We start from the raw sequence: 18,169 nt of genomic DNA, 5'->3' as shown, positions 1-18,169 counted from the left end.
TTGGTAACAAACATGAATGGGGTTTTGTTAGGTGCTTTCCAACTCCTGTCCTAGGTAATGAGGTCATTATAGGTGCAGATAAAGTGTGGCTCTTGCCCTCAAGGAGCGGTGATCAATGACATATGAAGAAGATTAGATTAGCACATCAATAGTTAGAAAGTTACTTCTTCAACTGGTGGATTTCCCAGTAAAAGTTTTGGGAAACTGAGCGTCTTCTGGGCAGCCTGAAAAAGGGAAAATATGGGTTAAGGTTTATATTTTAAGGTAGGGGTGGGGTATCTGATGATTTAATTAGAATAAAAAATACCTTTTTGGTTTGGAAAACTCTTTTTTGTGCCCATACATGCTATTTCCCATCAGTAAAAAGGAGAAGGCATTTTGATATTTCACATGCTTGTTTTCAGGATTAAAATGAGCTACATAAAATGCCTGGGAACTGTGCCTGGCCCTGCCTGGGAGTGCTCCTGCGCGATGTTGATACTTACCTCAGTGGTATTAGTTACCACATAGAAATGTAAATACTGGTTTACACGTTTTTCTCCTTGCCTAACTGAGAGCTCCTAATGGGAAGCCACTCTTTATACGCCCCAACCAATAAATGTTTGCTTTGAGGTCACACTCGGGTCTTCAGCATTAGCTTTCCATAGGAGACTGCACCTTTCAGTCACCTGTTGAAAAACAAAATTCAACTGAGGAAATCAGATGAGTCATACAAAATGGAAGGTTTCTATAGCCAGAAAGAGGGTGGGACTAAGAAGTTGCAAGTGTGGATTATTTCAGACAAGGACACATTCCCTTAGGGAAGGCAGGGGGGTTATCAGACAGATCACCTCCCTTGGTTGATCAGGAAAAAAAGGGGACACATGTAATACTTCCAACAGTAAATAATTATTTTAAAAAATAAATAAAAAGTAAAATGCCCCTTCTAAGGCAGGCTGAAGCTAGGTTAGTTACTAAGTTTTGGTTTGGTGATGTGGTTTGGCCTGTTTCTGTTTTTTGTTGTTTTTTTTTTAAAATATATTTTTTATTCATTTCAGAGAGGAAAGGGAGAGAGAAATAGAAACATCAATGATGAGAGAGAATCACTGATTGGCTGCCTCCTGCACGCCCCCTACTGGGAATCGAGCCTGCAACCCCGGCATGTGCCCTTGACCTGAATCAGATCTGGGACCCTTAAGTTCACAGGCTGACGCTCAATCCACTGAGCATGGCTAGGGCATGGGCTGTTTTTGTTTTTAAGCACTTATAAGCTAGACATGTGTTTTCTGAGGCCTTTAAACTGTATTTGAGTCTTCCATCCTGAGTGATGGTGAAGGCTCTTCTCCAGCAGAGGAAAGAAAGAAGAGGCTCACTTAAACTGTGTTTATTTGAGCGGTGGAGAGGAAGAAAGCACTAACTTTGTAGTACTTTGGATTGTGTATTCTCTTAAAAATTTATTTGCTTAACATGCTGCTTATGAGTGAGAATGAGAAAGTCTTCCACGGTTTTTACTCTTCTAATAAAGTAAAATTTTAATAGAAAAAATAAAATAGAAATAGAAAAATATAATTAAATTTATCTTGTGCTGTTATTGGTCTCTAAATTATTCATGTCTAATTACATACCATCTTTCCCCTGAGAAGAAACGACCAAATTATATTTAGAATTTGGAAGAGGGCTGCCAAAAATGAAGCATGCCTGCTGCGATTTCTCTTCTTTTTCTTTTTTAAAACAATCTGTTTTTATTTATTTTAGGGAGAGAGATGAAGTGAGAGGGAGAGAGAGGAACATTGATGTGAGAGAAGGACATCGATCAGCTGCCTCCTGCATGCCCTCTAACTGGGGATGGAGCCCACAACCTGGCCATGTGCCCTGACTGGGAATCGAAATGAAGACCTTTTGGTGCATCGGACAGTGCTCATCCAACTGAGCCACACCGTCCAGGGCCCTGCTGTGATTTCTGTGTTATGTTTGCGTGGTAGACATAGCAGTTGATTTCAGCTTTGTCTCCCAGGGGTGTTTTCTGGACAGCCACTCACTCAATCAGGTGGGTCCCCAATGTGAAATCACTGCCCTCCCTGGTCTAGGAGGAAATAACAAGCTTTGAAAGGACTGGCCATACAAGTACAAACTTGTGAAGTGGGAGTTTGCCAGGCCTTGCAGAATTATTTCAACTTCAATCTTCCATTCCTGAGCCTCGCTTCTTCTTTTTTTAAAATATATTTTATTGATTTTTTTTTTACAGAGAAGAAGGGAAAGGTATAGGAGAGGAACATAGAATTAAAAACATCGATCAGCTACCTCCTGCACACTCCCCACTGGGTATGTGCCCACAACCAAGGTACATGCCCTTGACCGGAATCGAACCTGGGACCCTTGAGTCCACAGGCCGACGCTCTATCCACTGAGCCAAACCGGTTAGGGCAGCCTCGCTTCTTATGCTCATTCCTTTCTACTCTTTGAACATCTATATCAGTGTAGTTTTTCTGGAGAGGAAGCCACTGGCAGTAAACACATCGGAGTTTGAGTATTGCTATACCAGAATGCTTGTGAATAAGGGAAAGGTACTCTCACTTCCCCTAATATTCTTCTGATTGTAATTGGGTTAATGCTACAAAGATTCTTGCCTTACTGTACTCAGATTTAATTGAATGTTTAGAGCCATAACCTTACAAGTGTAATTTGCATATTTTTTCTTGTAGATACTTTACTTACAAGGATAGCATAGTTAAGTTGCTCGTTAACTAGTCCTAGAAGGAACTCGTATTACATCTTCACAGCTTGTGTCCACTAAAATTCAACCTGCCGCTTTTACTGTGCCTTCCAGGTGGACAGTGTAAAGACATCTCATTAGCAGTTATCTAATCTATGCAGAGTCCATCCAGACCTGTTTTGGTTTCCTGTCCTCAAGTCACTGGCGAACAAGACACTTCCCCATCTCACTGGGGGAAGAGTGTCAATATCCTTTACCCAGGACTTAACAAAAGCAACTTGAAACAAGAAAATAGTAAAAGAATCATTATGTGATTTGGACTTGAAAGGAAATTTGGTTGCTTTCATCAGTAAGCCAGGACTCTCCCATTGCTATCCAACAGGCATGATTTGGAAACATTTTCTACTTCCTCACAATGTGAATTGGATAAGTTTTTGACCTTGGACAATTTTGCAACTTTGGACAAGTTATGTAACTTCTTTGGGCCAAATGTCTGCATTTGAGAAGTTGGGGATATTAACCCTACTTCCTTTGAAGGGTTTGGTGGGATTAAATGTAAAGAATTTCATGCTATCTGACCATTATAGTTATTGTCATGGACATATTATTTTTGATGTAATAATGAGGATGCAGGAAGGCCTTTTAGCCACATGCCTTTTAGTTGGTACATCAGATATAGTCTTATGTCAACTTATTCAGATATTTTATTTCCTCTCCCTCTCAAGTAGCCGTAGGGAAAGTTCTCTTTTTTAACTGTATTCTCATTTTGGCCCCTGCTTTTGGAAAGCATTAATGATAGAATTAACTATTTTTGCAGGTTGGCATGCCATTTGAAGGTGGCATTATCATAGGTTCCTCAATGATTTGCTGTTTAATTTTCCTCTCTGCATCTGTGACTTTCTCTGAGGGACATCATGTTCTTTTGATTTCCCCCACTGCAGTGTGAAAGCATACAGAGCAATGAAACAAGTTAACATGTCAGAAAATCAGACCTTGTGAAGGGTAAGGATTTCTTTTAACTGTTTCCTTTGAGCTACAGAAAGATAAGATACAAGTGACAAAACCTTCAATTTTTTTGCTAATTCAGGACACTTTGTGGACCCTGCATTACTTGGTTCTTTGCCTTTAAATCATTCATTGGTGGGAACAATACAGTCAGTATATTCTGTATCTAAGTACAATGGCCTCTTTTCTGTGAACATTTTCCTTTTTGTTTTTGGTGTCTCTCATCCTACATAGAAGCTGAAAAGAGGAGCAGGGTTGCCTCCTCTACTCACTGTTGAACTTTGGGTTCCATACTCAAGTTTTGAAATTTAATCTCCATATCTGTCTGTGGACTTTATAGCAATTGGGAGATCAAATGAGATGATGATGCACCGATAACTTAGTTTAGCTTTCAGTACATATTGGCTTGGTTATTATCTTTATTTTATATGTGTTTTTATACCTACAGGAAGGAGGTCCAAACTCTGTCTGACCTCCTCCCCTCTTCCCTCTGCTCCCCTTCCCCCATCTCACCCTCAGCAGTACATTCATCCTGGACACACCTTTCCCTTCTATTTATAGCACAAACCAGCTTCTCTCTCCTACAGTCTCTGGAAAACTTGCAGGTTGACCTCAACCATCTAACCAGACAATGCACCTTCCTAAGACACATCCACATCTTTCTGAAATAACATTCCCTTCTACTCAGTGACTACCTGTTTCTCTCTCCCTAAAGCATTTTATTTGGGTCCAGATATTGGGACTCTTAGACTGTCAGAGAGATTCCCTGAAAAATAATGCCTTTTTCTACAGGCAAAACTAGTGTATGGTATTAGAAGTCAGGGCAGTGGTGTCCTTTGGGGAACAGTGATGGTCACACATATGTGTTCGCTTTAGGAAATTAAGGAAGCCAGCCAAGGTTTCTATGTTTTTCTGTCTGTCTGTAATACATCCATTAATACAAATGTTTCATAATTTTTAAGGGAACTACTGTTTCTGCAGATATCATAATTCACATATATATTTTACAAATACAGTCACATGCTGCATAACACATTTCAGGTGGACTGTGTATAGAATGGTGGTCTCATAAGATTATAATGGAGGGGGATTCCTTTTGCCCAGTGAGGTGGTAACCATTCTAATGTTTTAGGAAAATTACTGTTTTGTGCCATCTCAGTGTATTAGCAATCTCTACAAATGCCTGAGGGCACTCCCTTGGGCCCAGTGAGCTTCCCCCTGACACCCCCCTTCCTAAACCAGGGTTACAACTGAACTGACCCTTGTGGTTATTACATTGCAAGACACCCTTTGGCAATAACCATTAGGAAACGTTGAGAAAAAAGTGTTTCTTACTTGAGCCTTGGAGCCACAAAGCCCCCCAGGGGGTACACAGCCATGTTGAGGTTAGAGAGAATACTTGGGCTTGAGGTTCTGCTTTTATTGAGGTAGGAGGATGGGGTCTGGGGTTTCATAGCTCCCTCTTTACTGGTCAATCTAAAACATAACAGGGAGAGATTCAAGATGGCGGCGGTATAGGCAGACGTGTCCCAGGTCTTGTCCTGGAGCAAATGGAGTAAGCAGCTGAAACTAATAACACCCACCCCGAATTGGCGAAATTACTCAGCTGGTGAGACAGTTTACAGCTGGGAAGGGCAGAGCTCCCCTGGAAAGGTAAAAAACCAGGGATCTGGGCAGGAAAGTTTGCCAGACCTCTGAGCCCAGAGAGTCAGAGGGAGACTGCGTGGCAGACAGCTGCGTCTCTTGGGACAGGCACAGCCCCTGACTGGGGAAAGGAGATCCGCGGGACTGTTGGCGCCAGGGGATTTGAAATCTGGGTTCTGTAATTACGGAGGACTGAGCCCAAAAGGGGCAGCCTGAAGAGCTGACCAGACCATGCAGTGCCGGTAAGAGAGGAGCTTACAGAGACTCAGCCTTTCCTGTTTCCACAGCCGGCGTTTGTTTGTTTGTTTTCACTGAACCGTGTTCATAGGACATTTCGGATACAGACACTCACCTGTGCTGAAGAGAGGGAGAAGGTGCGGACGAGTGGAATCTGGGGAGAGGCTGAGGAGAGAAGGGGGGCCAGGAGAGGTGGCAGCAAATTGAGTGCTGAGTCACCCCTGAGCCCAGGACTAGGGCAGCCATTCTCTCTGGAGGTTAGGATTCCTCCCCCCAGCCCCCAGGCAAGGAGCACAGCCACACCCAGATTCCACCCTGAACAAAATGAAGGATTAAAATAATCTGATTAGTCCCTGGGTGTTAACAGGGTCTGGCCTATAGAGGGACTTTCAGTCCCAGCAACAACACAGAGCAGGGTAACAATTAAAGAACCAGCTCTGGGCAGTGGACTTCCCCAAACCAGTTTTAAGTGCAATAGAGAAAATAAACCCTAGCTACTGGATAGAGAGGCCATATAGCCTCAGAGGCCAATCCAGAAACAATGCCACCCAGAGGCTGAGCCACAAACTGACTCTTAGGTAAATACAAATTAAGGCAGTCTGGGACACAAATATGGCCTGCGTTAAAATCTGGACTGTGGTTTACAACACGGAGGAACAGTGTATCGCAGGGAAATTCAACACTCTCCTGAATACCTGGCAGGACTAAGGTGACCCAGACTGAAGAGTAGAAGAACCAAAGGACCTTCACTACTGCAAATTTTTATTTATTTATTTTTATTCTTTTTTCACCTTTTAACTAAGAAACCAATTTTTTTTTTTTGCTTTTTCCATCACTTGATTTTACCCTTTTATTTACTACATTTTTATTTTTAACCAGTATTATTACTGCTACCATTTTACCATTTTTTAAAGTGTCATTTTATTTCCTCTTTATTTTATTTTGGGATTAGTGTTCTACATTCTATTTTCATCGATCCTTTAGCATCATTTTTCTCTACCTCAATTTTACCTCTATGATAAAACCCTCTTCCTCACTTTTCCCCCTTTGTTGTCCTGTTTCTCTTACCTTATTCCTGCTTTAGATTTTCCCTATTCCTTCTTTTTACCCCGTCAAAATTTCACCCTACTTATATATTCTATTTCCAATCCACTGCTCTAAATCCTTATACACCTCTCCCTTATCTTTCTTCACTATCCAAATTTTCTTTTCTTTTATCTTTCTATTGTTTTGTTGTTGTTTGCTTGATTGTCGAGTATATTGTTGTTGTTTTTTTAGGATTGGTTGTAAGGTTATTTTTCTTTTTATTTTTCTGCTGGTCCCCCCGCACCCCCCCCACTCCCCCCCGGTTATTTTTGTGCTTCTTCTTTCCCTTGCCTCACTTGATATTATTGGTTGTTTGTAGTGTGCATTCATCTCCAGGGATCTATTGCTGGAATTTGTTGGGATTAGTGGCGGTTCTATCGGAGTTTTCTCCTCATATAAATAGTCTCTTCCCCTCTTCTACTTCATTCTCTCTTTTTGCTCTTTTTCCCAATTTCATTTTTGCACTCCCTTTTTTTTCTTTTCTTTTTTCTCTTTTATCTTTTTCTCTTCTTTCTTCCTTATCCCCTAATTCTCTTAACTCGGGTGGTCACCTTTATTTGGGGTTATTAATATCATGAATACATTTGTGTTCAGTGCCTGGTACGTTGTGCCTTGTTGTGTTGTATTTTGTGTCTTTAAATCAACGCAGCAGATCCAAGCAACAGCAGCCTTCTGATCACCACATCCTCTGTCTGAGGAACAGCAGCTGTTCGTGAAGCCTCCCCCCACCAGCTAGAAGAGCCACCACAGCTGTGAACAGCACCCACCAGAGGAGCTGCTGCCAACTGAGGAGCAGCTGCTACCACAACTGCTCGAGGAGCAACTACAGCCCGAGGAGCCACTGCCACCCAGGGAGCAGCCACTGAATGACTCAACATCTAGATATGTCGGTGAGATCAAACAAGGGTAGACAAAGAAACCCCCAAAGGAAGAAAAGGAGGACTCACCAGAAAAGCAGCTAAGTGATACAGAGGCATGCAACATGACAGAAAAAGAATTCAGAATGAGGGTCCTAGAGTGCATAAACCGGATGGAGGAAAAAATCAACAACTTATGCAAGAAGCAAGAAGAAACAGATGAAAAAAATCAATAACTTATGTAAGACCCAAGAAGGAATGAAGAGCGATATAGCTGCAATAAAAAACACCATTGAAAGTATCCACAGTAGACTAGGAGAAGCAGAGGACTGAATTAGTGAAGTAGAAGACAAGAAAGCAAAACACACCCAAACTGAACTGCAATTGGAGAAAAAAATTAAAAGACAGGAGGAGAGCCTAAGGGAGCTTTGGGACAACATGAAAGGAAACAACATACGAGTAATATGGGTGCCAGAACAACAGAAGGAGGAACAAGGATTAGAAAACCTATTCGAAGAAATAATATCAGAAAACTTTCCTGAGGTGGGGAAGAAAAAAGTCACACAAGCACAGAGAGTCCCAAACAAGGTGAACCTGAAAAGACCCACACCAAGACACATCATAGTTACCATAGCAAATGCTCGGGACAAAGAGAGAATCTTACAGGCTGCAAGAGAGAGATGGAAAGTTATATACAAGGGATCTCCCATTAGATTATCAAATGATTTCTCAACAGAAACACATCAGGCCAGAAAAGAATGGATGGAAATTTACAAAGTGATGCAAAGCAAAGGACTGAATCTAAGAATACTCTATCCAGCAAGGCTATCATTCAAAATTGAAAGGGAAATAAGAAGCTTCACAGATTAAAAAAGGCTAAGGGTGTTTATCACCACCAAGCCAGCAATGCAAGAAATGCTAAAGGGACTGGTGTAAAAAGAAGAAATAAAAAGCTCAAAAAGAAAACAGCCACACAAAAAAAGAAATGGCTACAAACAAGTACCTTTGAATAATAACTTTAAATGTAAACGGACTAAATGCTCCAACCAAAAGACATTGAGTGGCTGAATGGATAAAAAAACATGACCCATACATTTGCTGTCTACAAGAGACCCACCTCATTAGAAGGGACTCACACGGACTGAAAGTGAAAGGATGGAAAAATATCTTTCAGGCAAATGGAAATGAAAAGAAAGCTGGGGTAGCAATACTTATATCGGACAAAATAGACCTCAAAGTGAAGGCCATAACAAGAGATAAGGAAGGCCACTTCATAATACTAAAGGGGTCAATACAACAAGAAGATATAACCCTGATAAACATATATGCACCTAATGCAGGAGCACCCAAATACATAAAAAAACTCCTGGAAGACATCAAAGGAGAGATTGACAACAATACAATCATAGTAGGGGACTTTAATACACCACTGACATCACTGGATAAATTCTCTAGACAACCAATCAGCAAAGAAACAGCAATCCTAAATGACTCACTAGATCAGGTGGACTTAATTGACATATTCAGAACGCTTCACCCCAAATCCACGGAATATACATTCTACTCAAGTGCTCAAAGGACACACTCAAAATTAGACCACATATTGGGTCACAAACAAAGTCTCCTCAAATTCAAGAAGATTGAAATCATACCAAGCATCTTCTCAGACCATGATGGCATCATATTAGAAATAAACTACAATAAAAACAACCCAGAATACTCAGACACCTGGAAGCTGAATAGCATGCTATTAAATATTGATTGGATTACCAATGAGATCAAAGAAGAAATTCAAAACATCCTGTAAACTAATGATAATGAAAACACAACAATCCAAAACCTATGGGACACAATGAAAGCAGTCCTGAGAGGGAAGTTTATAGCTCTACAGGCCTATCTCAAAAAACAAGAACAAATGGTAGTAAATCATCTAACTCTACAACTCAAAGAATTAGAAAGAGAGCAATAAGAAAAGCCCAGAGTGAGCAAAAGGAAGGAGATAATAAAGATTAGAGCAGAAATAAATGACATAGAGACCAAAAAAACAATACAGAAAATCAATGAAACCAAGAGCTGGTTCTTTGAAAGGATAAACAAGATTGACAAACCTCTAGCCAGACTCACCAAGAAGCAAAGAGAGAGGACCCAAATAAACAAAATCAGAAACGATAGAGGCGAAATAACAACAGAAAATGAAACTAGACCACCAACTTACACCATACACAAAAATAAACTCAAAATGGATAAAGGACTTAAATGTACAACAGGAAACCATAAAAATTCTAGAAGAATCCAAAGGCAACAAAATCTCAGACATATGCCGAAGCAATTTCTTCACTGATACAGCTCCTAGGGCACTTGAAACTAAAGAGAAAATGAACAAATGGGACTACATCAAAATAAAAAGCTTCTGCACAGCAAAAGAAACCATCAACAAAACAACGAGAAAACCCACTGTGTGGGAAAACATATTTGCCAATGACATATCTGATAAGGGCCTAATCTCCAAAATTTATAGGGAACTCATACAACTTAACAAAAGGAAGATAAACAATCCAATCAAAAAATGGGCAAAGGACCTAAATAGACACCTTTCAAAAGAGGACATTCAGAAAGCCAAGAGACATATGAAAACATGCTCAAAGTCACTAATCATCCGAGAGATGCAAATCAAAACAGCAATGAGGTACCACCTCACACCTGTCAGACTGGCTATCATCAACAAATCAACAAACGACAAGTGCTGGAGAGGATGTGGAGAAAAAGGAACACTTGTGCACTGCTGGTGGGAATGCAGACTGGTGCAGCCACTATGGAAGACAGTATGGAGTTTCCTCAAAAAACTGAAAATGGAACTCCCATTTGACCCTGTGATCCCACTTCTAGGAATATATCCCAAGAAACCAGAAACACCAATCAGAAAGGATATATGCACCCCTATGTTCATAGCAGCACAATTCACCATAGCTAAGATCTGGAAACAGCCTAAGTGCCCATCAGCAGATAAATGGATTAGAAAACTGTGGTACATCTACATGATGGAATACTATGCTGCTCTAAAAAGGAAGGAACTCTTACCATTTGCAACGGCATGGATGGAACTGGAGAGCATTATGCTAAGTGAAATAAGCCAGTCAATGAAGGAAAAATACCACATGATCTCACTCATTCATGGATAATAGAGACCATTATAAACTTTTGAACAATAATAGATACAGAGGCAGAGCTGCCTCAAACAGACTGTCAAACTGCACCAGGAAGGCCGGAAGGGTTGGGGGACAGAAGTGGGGGGGGGGGGCGAAACCGGTTTGGCTCAGTGGATAGAGCGTCGGCCTGCGGACTGAAGGGTCCCAGGTTCGATTCCGGTCAAGGGCATGTACCTGGGTTGCGGGCACATCCCACTGGGAGATGTGCAGGAGGCGGCTGATCGATGTTTCTCTCTCATCGATGTTTCTGACTCTCTATCTCTCTCCCTTTCTCTCTGTGGAAAATCAATAAAAAATATATTTAAAAAAAAAAAAAGAAGGGGGGGGGATAAGAGATCAACCGAAGGACTTATATGCATGCATATAAGCATAACCAATGGACATAAGACACTAGGGGGTAGGGGAGGGCAGGGGATTTTCAAGGGTGGGGGAAAAACGGAGACATATGTAATACCCTTTTTAATACTTTAAGCAATAAAAAAGAATAAAAATAAAGATGAATATATTAAAAAAATAAGTAAAACATAACAGGAGGAGTTAAAGCTCAGGAAGAGAAAGAAATAAGTATTTCAAATTGTCAGTTATCTAAATCATCCAAGATCTCTAAAACAAAGGAGGCGGCCTGGTTTTTTATCTAGTCCTGTGGCCTGTGGCTGCAATGTGTTGATCCGAGATAGCCTCCCTTGAAGGGATGCCTCTCTGAAGTGGAGGCCTGGGCCAGGCCACCAAAGCTTAAATCTGACACTTGCTTTCCAAAAAGACAAGCCAGCTGCCAGGGATACACCACAATCACTCCTGTTTGTGGTGGTGCTGGTGTAAACACTCCTACTGTGTTGCCAGCCCTATAAAAGTACAGTGCATACAATTACAGTACAGCCCATATGGCCTAGGTTTTCTAAGTGCACCCTGTGACATTTGCAAGTGACGCATATCTCAGAACATGTCCCTGTTGTTAAATGGCACATGACTGAATATTCATGTTTTCAAAGGGTCATATTTCTTTTTTAGTTGAAGATGTCTTTCATGAAAGTAAATGAGGAAGCATTTCTAAGCCTTTGAGGTGATGTGGGTTAAAGTCTATAAGCTCTTGGGTCATACATGTATGTATGGTATATGGACTCTAGTTGTTCCACTTGTTCTTGTTTTCTGGTAAAAACGAAAATGTACACATGTTCCTATCCCTTTCACTGTACAGTTTTAATTCTTATAGTTTGAAAAATGTGCTTTCTTGCTTCTTTATCTTTCTCTATATTGTCAATTAGCAGTTATTTACCTGAATGGATAATTCCTAAGTACATGCTTTTAAAACTCATGTTATACTATTAGATGTACTTGCTGTGCAATTTTTTATTGGCGTTATAGGCACATGTTTGCTTCTGCTTTGGTTTGCCTTGTAAACCTTAGTCTGAGTACCATGGCAGTCAGAAATTATCTGGGAGGTGGGAAAGATTACTTTTTGCAATGGATAGAGAACAAGAAATGAAAAATAGCTGCCTTGGATTTTAGGGTTTTTTTTCCTTATTACTTGAAGAAAGAACTTTAATTTACTTATTATTTTCTCCTAGATTGGAAAGAAGGCTAATGAAGAAAAGTAACACAAATCAGGTAAATGGATTTTAAATTTCTTTATGTACTCTTGATGCTTGGTTTATATTTCCCATGTTTCCTACTGCAAAGAACTGGACAGTTTTTGTGGCCAACTTACAAGGAATGGTTTGGGGATATAGATGTAATAATCAGAGATATTTATATGATTTAATTAATTACTTTTGTATGTGTATTTAATCACACATTTATATAGAACAGTATTAAAACTAATGCATTTTTCTACCTCAGAATAATTTTTTCTAACTCTTTATATACATATTTGATGTTTTTATTATTTCTGTGCAGATGAACATTGAAGATCTCCACTGTGTGACAATTTGTAGATTTGCTTTGTTAAATCTTCCTTCTTTCCTTCCTTCCTTCCATTTATTCGCTTATTTTATTTTGAGATAATTGCATGCACACTGTTTAAAATTAAAATAATACTATTATAGCCATTCCCTGTTCGTTTTATACTCCCATTACTCCTTTGCCCAAAGATAGCACTTTTCAACTCTTAGTTATATTTTCTGGTGTTCGCTTACCTATTTCTAAACAATACAGTGTAGGCTTTAAGTGCCATTTATTGATTTCTGTTTAAATTTTAGACTGATATATTATTGATTGTCTGCTGAGGACTTCCCTCTCATATACAACCCTTTCCTCTTAGTACACACCTACTCGTACTCTCTCCCATTCTCTGGGTGCAGTCATGATACAGTCTGTGGTTAAATACATATTTAATGTTTACTTTATTATGACTATATTTTGTTCATGACCGAACTTTGTGATACTTATGTTGAACTGACTCAGGCCATTCTGCTTCACAGTTCATTGTGTATTAGCTGTTTCATTTTTCTGGAAAATTTTTGACTCTTTTCTTTATCCCCATGTATGGTTTTTTGATGCTTGCAGCAATCCTTTCAATTCAGAAACTCATGTTCTTCAATTTGGGAAATTTTCTTGTAATATTTTAAAAATGATTTTCATCTTATTCATTCTTTTCTGCAAGTCAATCTGTTGTATATTTGGACCTACTGGTTTAACTCTCTAATTTTTTTTTATGTCTTTTTCTTAGCTATTTTTCATCTCTGCATTTTTTGTGTAAGTGTATTGTTAATCCTCACCGGAGGATATTTTTCCATTGATGTTTAGGGAGAGTGGAAGAGAGAGGAAAGGCAGAGAGACATCAATGTGAGACAAATATCGATGTGAAAGAAACACATTGATTGGTTGCCTCTTGCACCCAGGGCCCAGGCCGGGGAGGAGCCTGCTACCAAGTACATTCCCTTGACCGGAATCAAACCCCAGGACCCTTTGTTCCTCAGGCTGATGCTCTATCCACTGAGCTAAACTGGCAAGGGCCATCTCTTTGCATTTTTGTTCTAGTTTGTGAGAGGTTTTCTTAGTATTTCTTGGACTTTTAATTTCTGCTAGGATATCTGTAATTTCAAATTAATTTTTAAAATTTGTCTCTGAATACATTTTTTTTTAAAAAAACAACATCACAGGATTGCTCTTAGAGTATTATTGCTATAAGCACAATTGTGGCCACATCTTTTTGGAACAGATTCAAATTATTTGCTTTACATGGCCAATAGAATGCTCCTAGATTTATACACCATTTTCTTTACCAACCAAGTTAGCTTCCCTGGGCAATATTTTGCATAAATGACTAAAATGGAAGTAAAAAATAAAATAGGACTATTCTTATTTCATGGATGCAATATTTTCTCATTTCCTTTGAGAATCTCAGCTGAATTACTTTGCTGTCTTCTCGTGCCCTTCGCACTTTTTCCTTTGTGTTTCCTCTTCCTATCAGCTTGTTTTGGTCCCTGATTTTAATGGTAGAAGATTTCTCAAATGAATGGTGAAGCTTCAGTTTTCTGTTTATATTTAGAAATTTGTTACCTAGTGGGCTTCACTGGAAGGTTTTTGTGCAGGGACCTGGCCATTTGAATTGGTGACTTCTAGACCTCAGAATCTGCAGGTCTTTTTTCCTTAGATCTTTCAGTTTCTCCAAAAGGCTAAAACCCTGCCTATGGGGATTTGGTGGTGGTGGTGGTGTGGTAGTGGGGTGAGGCAGGGGACCCCCATCTCCCCCCCAATCACTGGCTCCGCCCTTGCCCAGGCCAGATGCCTCGGCCAGAGGCGTCGACCCCCATCACCCTCCAGTCGCCAGATTGGCCCCTTGCCCAGGCCTGGGCAAGGGACCCCCATCTCCCCCCCATCACCGGCTTCGCTCCCTGCCCAGGCCTGACGCCTGGGCCAGAGGCATCAGGCCCAGGCAGAGGACCCCCATCTCCCTCTGATTGCTGGCTTGGCCCTCCGCCCAGGCCTGACGCCTCTCACGGAGGCATCAGGCCTGGGCAGGGGACCCCCAGACCCCTCTGATTACCGGCTCCGCCCCCCGCCCAGGCCTGACGCCTCAGCCAGTGGTGTCAGGCCTGGGCAGGGGACCCCCATCTCCCCCCGATCACTGGCTTCTGGGGCTTCAGGGGCCCGCCTCCTGCCTAGGATGGTGGCTTCCTCTGGCGGCTGCGCTGTCCCACCCTGCCTGCAGTATGCAAATTAGCCATCATCTTTTTGGTGGTTAATTTGCATATCACGCTGATTAGCCAATGGGAGGCATAGCGAAGGCACGTCAATTACCATGTTTCTCTATTATTAGATAGGCTATATAGTTTGAAAATATTTTCTCCCAATTTTTAGGTTGCCTTGTCACTCTGATTACTTCCTTAGCTGTGCTGAAGTTTTTCAGTTTGATGTAGTCCCATTTGTCTCTGTTTGCTTTTGTTCCCTGCACTTTTGGTGTTATATCCAAGAAATCATTGCCAATTCTCATGTCAGCTTGGCCTCTTTGTTTTATTCTAGGAGTTTTATAGTTTCAGGTCTTTAATCCATTTTGAATTAATTTTTGTGTATGGTGTAAGGCAGGGATCCTCAAACTTTTTAAACAGGGGGCCAGTTTACTGTCCCTCAGACCGTTGGAGGGCCAGACTATAGTTTTAAAAAAAACTATGAACAAATTCCTATGCACACTGCACATATATTATTTTGAAGTAAAAAAACAAAATGGGAACAAATACAATATTTGTATTTGCATGTGGCCCGCAGGCCGTAGTTTGAGGACCCCTGGTGTAAGGTCAGGGTCTGTTTTTTATATGAACTTTCAACCAGTCCCCCTCTCTTCTCAGCTCCTGACCCTCTCCTTCCAGGCACCAGAAGCTCCATTTCCTGAGCTTTTCCTCACCTGGCTTTTGTTTGCTTTTCAGGCAGTGAGCTTCCAGGCTGCTTTGCTCACCTCAGCTCAGTAGTCATTTCTGCTTTCAGCTTCCAAAATGCCATTATTGTCTGTTGTCTGCTCTAAAATACTTTTCTGCTTTTTTTGTCCTTCTGGATTTATAAAAAGCCCTATTCCATTGGCTACCTACAATCCTCAAATCCATTTAAATTATATTTAAAAGGCTTTTAAAAATGTTATCTCGCCGAAACCGGTTTGGCTCAGTGGATGGAGCGTCGGCCTGCCGACTGAGAGGTCCCAGGTTCGATTCCGGTCAAGGGCATGTACCTGGGTTGCGGGCACATCCCCAGGGGGAGATGTGCAGGAGGCAGCTGATCGATGTTTCTCTCTAATCGATGTTTCTGGCTCTCTGTCTCTCTCCCTTCCTCTCTGTAAAAGATCAATAAAATATATTTTAAAAAAAATGTTATCTCATATTTTCTATTGTTAGGTCCTATCTCCAAAAATAATTGTTCAGTCTATCCCTTTGCTTCCTTTAGTTAACCAGTTTTTGTCAAGTGACATATGTTACTTTCCCAAACATCATTTCATTATTCAAAATAAACTGAGATTTTTGTTTTTAATAAGAGACTTAGTGACACTCTGTTTCCTGAGATACTGTTTTGGAGGGAGCCCCTTGCTGTATCTTTAGGTGTATACACTATGTGTCGGTATTATCAGATGATGTCCTTTTATCTAAATCCATTTTACTCTTAAGCTGTAATTGAATACTTGTAAACTAATAAAATGTCAAGAGAGTCCTATGTTCTTTTTAGTTACTTGTGACAGTGGCTTTCTTTGTGATTGTATTGATTATTTACAGAAGGGGTGGGAACCTTTTTCTGTCAAGGGCCATTTGGGTATTTATAATATCATTCACGGGCCATACAAAATTATCAACTTAAAAATTAGCCGGTTATAGTTGGTTAAACGCTTAATTAACTCACCCCTAATGCCTTGGAGGGCCAGACCAAATGATTTTGTGGGCCTTATTCAGCCAGCTGGCCGGACGTTTCCCACCCCTAATCTACAGTGTAATACTATTTCTGACCAATAGGATAGAGAATTATTAAATGAGGGGTTGCTAGGTCCTTAGGGACTATCAAGAATGATTTTTTGTTTGTTTGTTTTGGTTTGTTGTTCTTCCAAGAATCATTTTCTCTTAGGACTGTTAGTTGGTTCACGATATCAGCTCTTCAGTTTGGCACATGGAAGTCCCTACGATTTTTATCCTGGGGTCTAGGGATAGGCTTCAAAGAGTTCAAGGTCCTCCTGAATTGGAGCGGCAGTAGAATAGGCTTAGCTTTTGTTAGGTACTCGGTGATGCATGGCTTATATGATCCTGAACAGGATCGAGAACTCACCTCTAATAGATTATTCTAGAGTAAAAAATAGAATGTTACTGTCTAAATTAAACATGATAAAAAATAAAATGCTACCTTGCTAGCTACTATTGGATTCCACATTCTTTCACATGTAAGTACAAGTAACTATAAATGAGGGACTAAATGAACAATTACTTCTTTATTCTTTGCCACATGCAAAATATTATCTCTAGCTTCCTGGTTATGCAACATGTAACTATAAAAGGTATCATTAATGAGGATACTGTTTGGATCTTAGAGAAATGACCATCTTTTTTGTCAACTTGTAAAGAAGGTATCTTAGTAGTTACCCTTGGTTTTCATATTGAAGATGCTGTACTTAATATGTGAAAATCAGTTACTTGTTAACAATTAGTAGGTAAATATATAAAACAAGCACCTCTGTGATAGAGGGTTATGGACTTTAGTTTTTAATTAAGGGAAGGTGGGGTAAGATTTATGTTATGTATATTTTAGAACAACAAAAAATCTGGAGGGAGGGAGGGAGGGATGGATGGAGGGAGGGAGGGAGAGAGGGAGGGAGACAGACAGACACATAGGGGTGGGAGGTGGGGAAGGTCACTTGTGAATTTTTTGTTTCCAATCTAATACTTTAATGTATTGTGAGATCTACTGGATGTATAAGGTCTCTTTCAGCTTTAGAATTTTATGATTCCATTTTTGAAGTGATTAAGCTTAAATTGCTCTTTTCTTCTAGGTACACCATTGAGTTCTTTGGGAGGCACAAAAGTGTCTGGTTGGGAAGCTTATGAAATAGAAGACAAGACCCTGCGTCAGGAAGCGTACATGAGAATAATTTTAAAGGAAACTATCGATAAATGCAGAACAGTAGCTGTTGGAGGTATGTGATAGCTTAGAGCTTGGATTGAGTGTAGCGTGACCCACTCTGCTGTACTAAGTCAAATCCAGCCTTTCTCTGGGCATTACCCCACCCTGTGGTCTCAAATACACTAGTGGCTGTTGTTCTCTCAACTTGACTGCGTAGTGAGATGTGACTCTTAACGCTTCCTTGAGCAGCTCTGACTCAGCCCGTTTCGAGTCCTTCCTATGCCTGAAAGACAATAAAGGTGATAGAGGCAACATTGGACTCTGAGCGGATAAAGTGATAACAGGTTTCTGGCCAGGACCTCACTGCCTTCTTTTCTGGGAATGGGTAGTCCATATCAAAGCTCAGCGAATGCGTGCCA

The 18,169-nt window shown here is 40.5% G+C and overlaps 1 protein-coding gene and 1 pseudogene across 10 annotated transcripts in view; one reads left to right on the top strand and one right to left on the bottom strand.

Moving 5' to 3' along the window:
• Window positions 1–18,169, top strand: part of SGMS1 (sphingomyelin synthase 1) — a 247,466-nt gene that overhangs the window by 126,174 nt on the left and 103,123 nt on the right. For 8 of the 10 annotated variants that reach the window (XM_059662719.1, XM_059662716.1, XM_059662722.1 and 5 more), the window contains 2 exons: window positions 12,293–12,332; window positions 17,680–17,823. The gene's annotated coding sequence lies outside the window, so the exon portion shown is untranslated. The remainder of the gene's footprint in view (window positions 1–12,292; window positions 12,333–17,679; window positions 17,824–18,169) is intronic. The other 2 variants (XM_059662720.1, XM_059662718.1) reach the window with 1 other exon arrangement.
• Window positions 1–18,169, bottom strand: part of LOC132214655 (cold shock domain-containing protein E1-like) — a 62,889-nt pseudogene that overhangs the window by 44,605 nt on the left and 115 nt on the right.

The sequence above is a fragment of the Myotis daubentonii genome, chromosome 13, assembly GCF_963259705.1.
Source record: "Myotis daubentonii chromosome 13, mMyoDau2.1, whole genome shotgun sequence".
Taxonomy (NCBI): domain Eukaryota; kingdom Metazoa; phylum Chordata; class Mammalia; order Chiroptera; family Vespertilionidae; genus Myotis; species Myotis daubentonii.
This window is presented reverse-complemented; position numbering and strand designations above follow the sequence as displayed.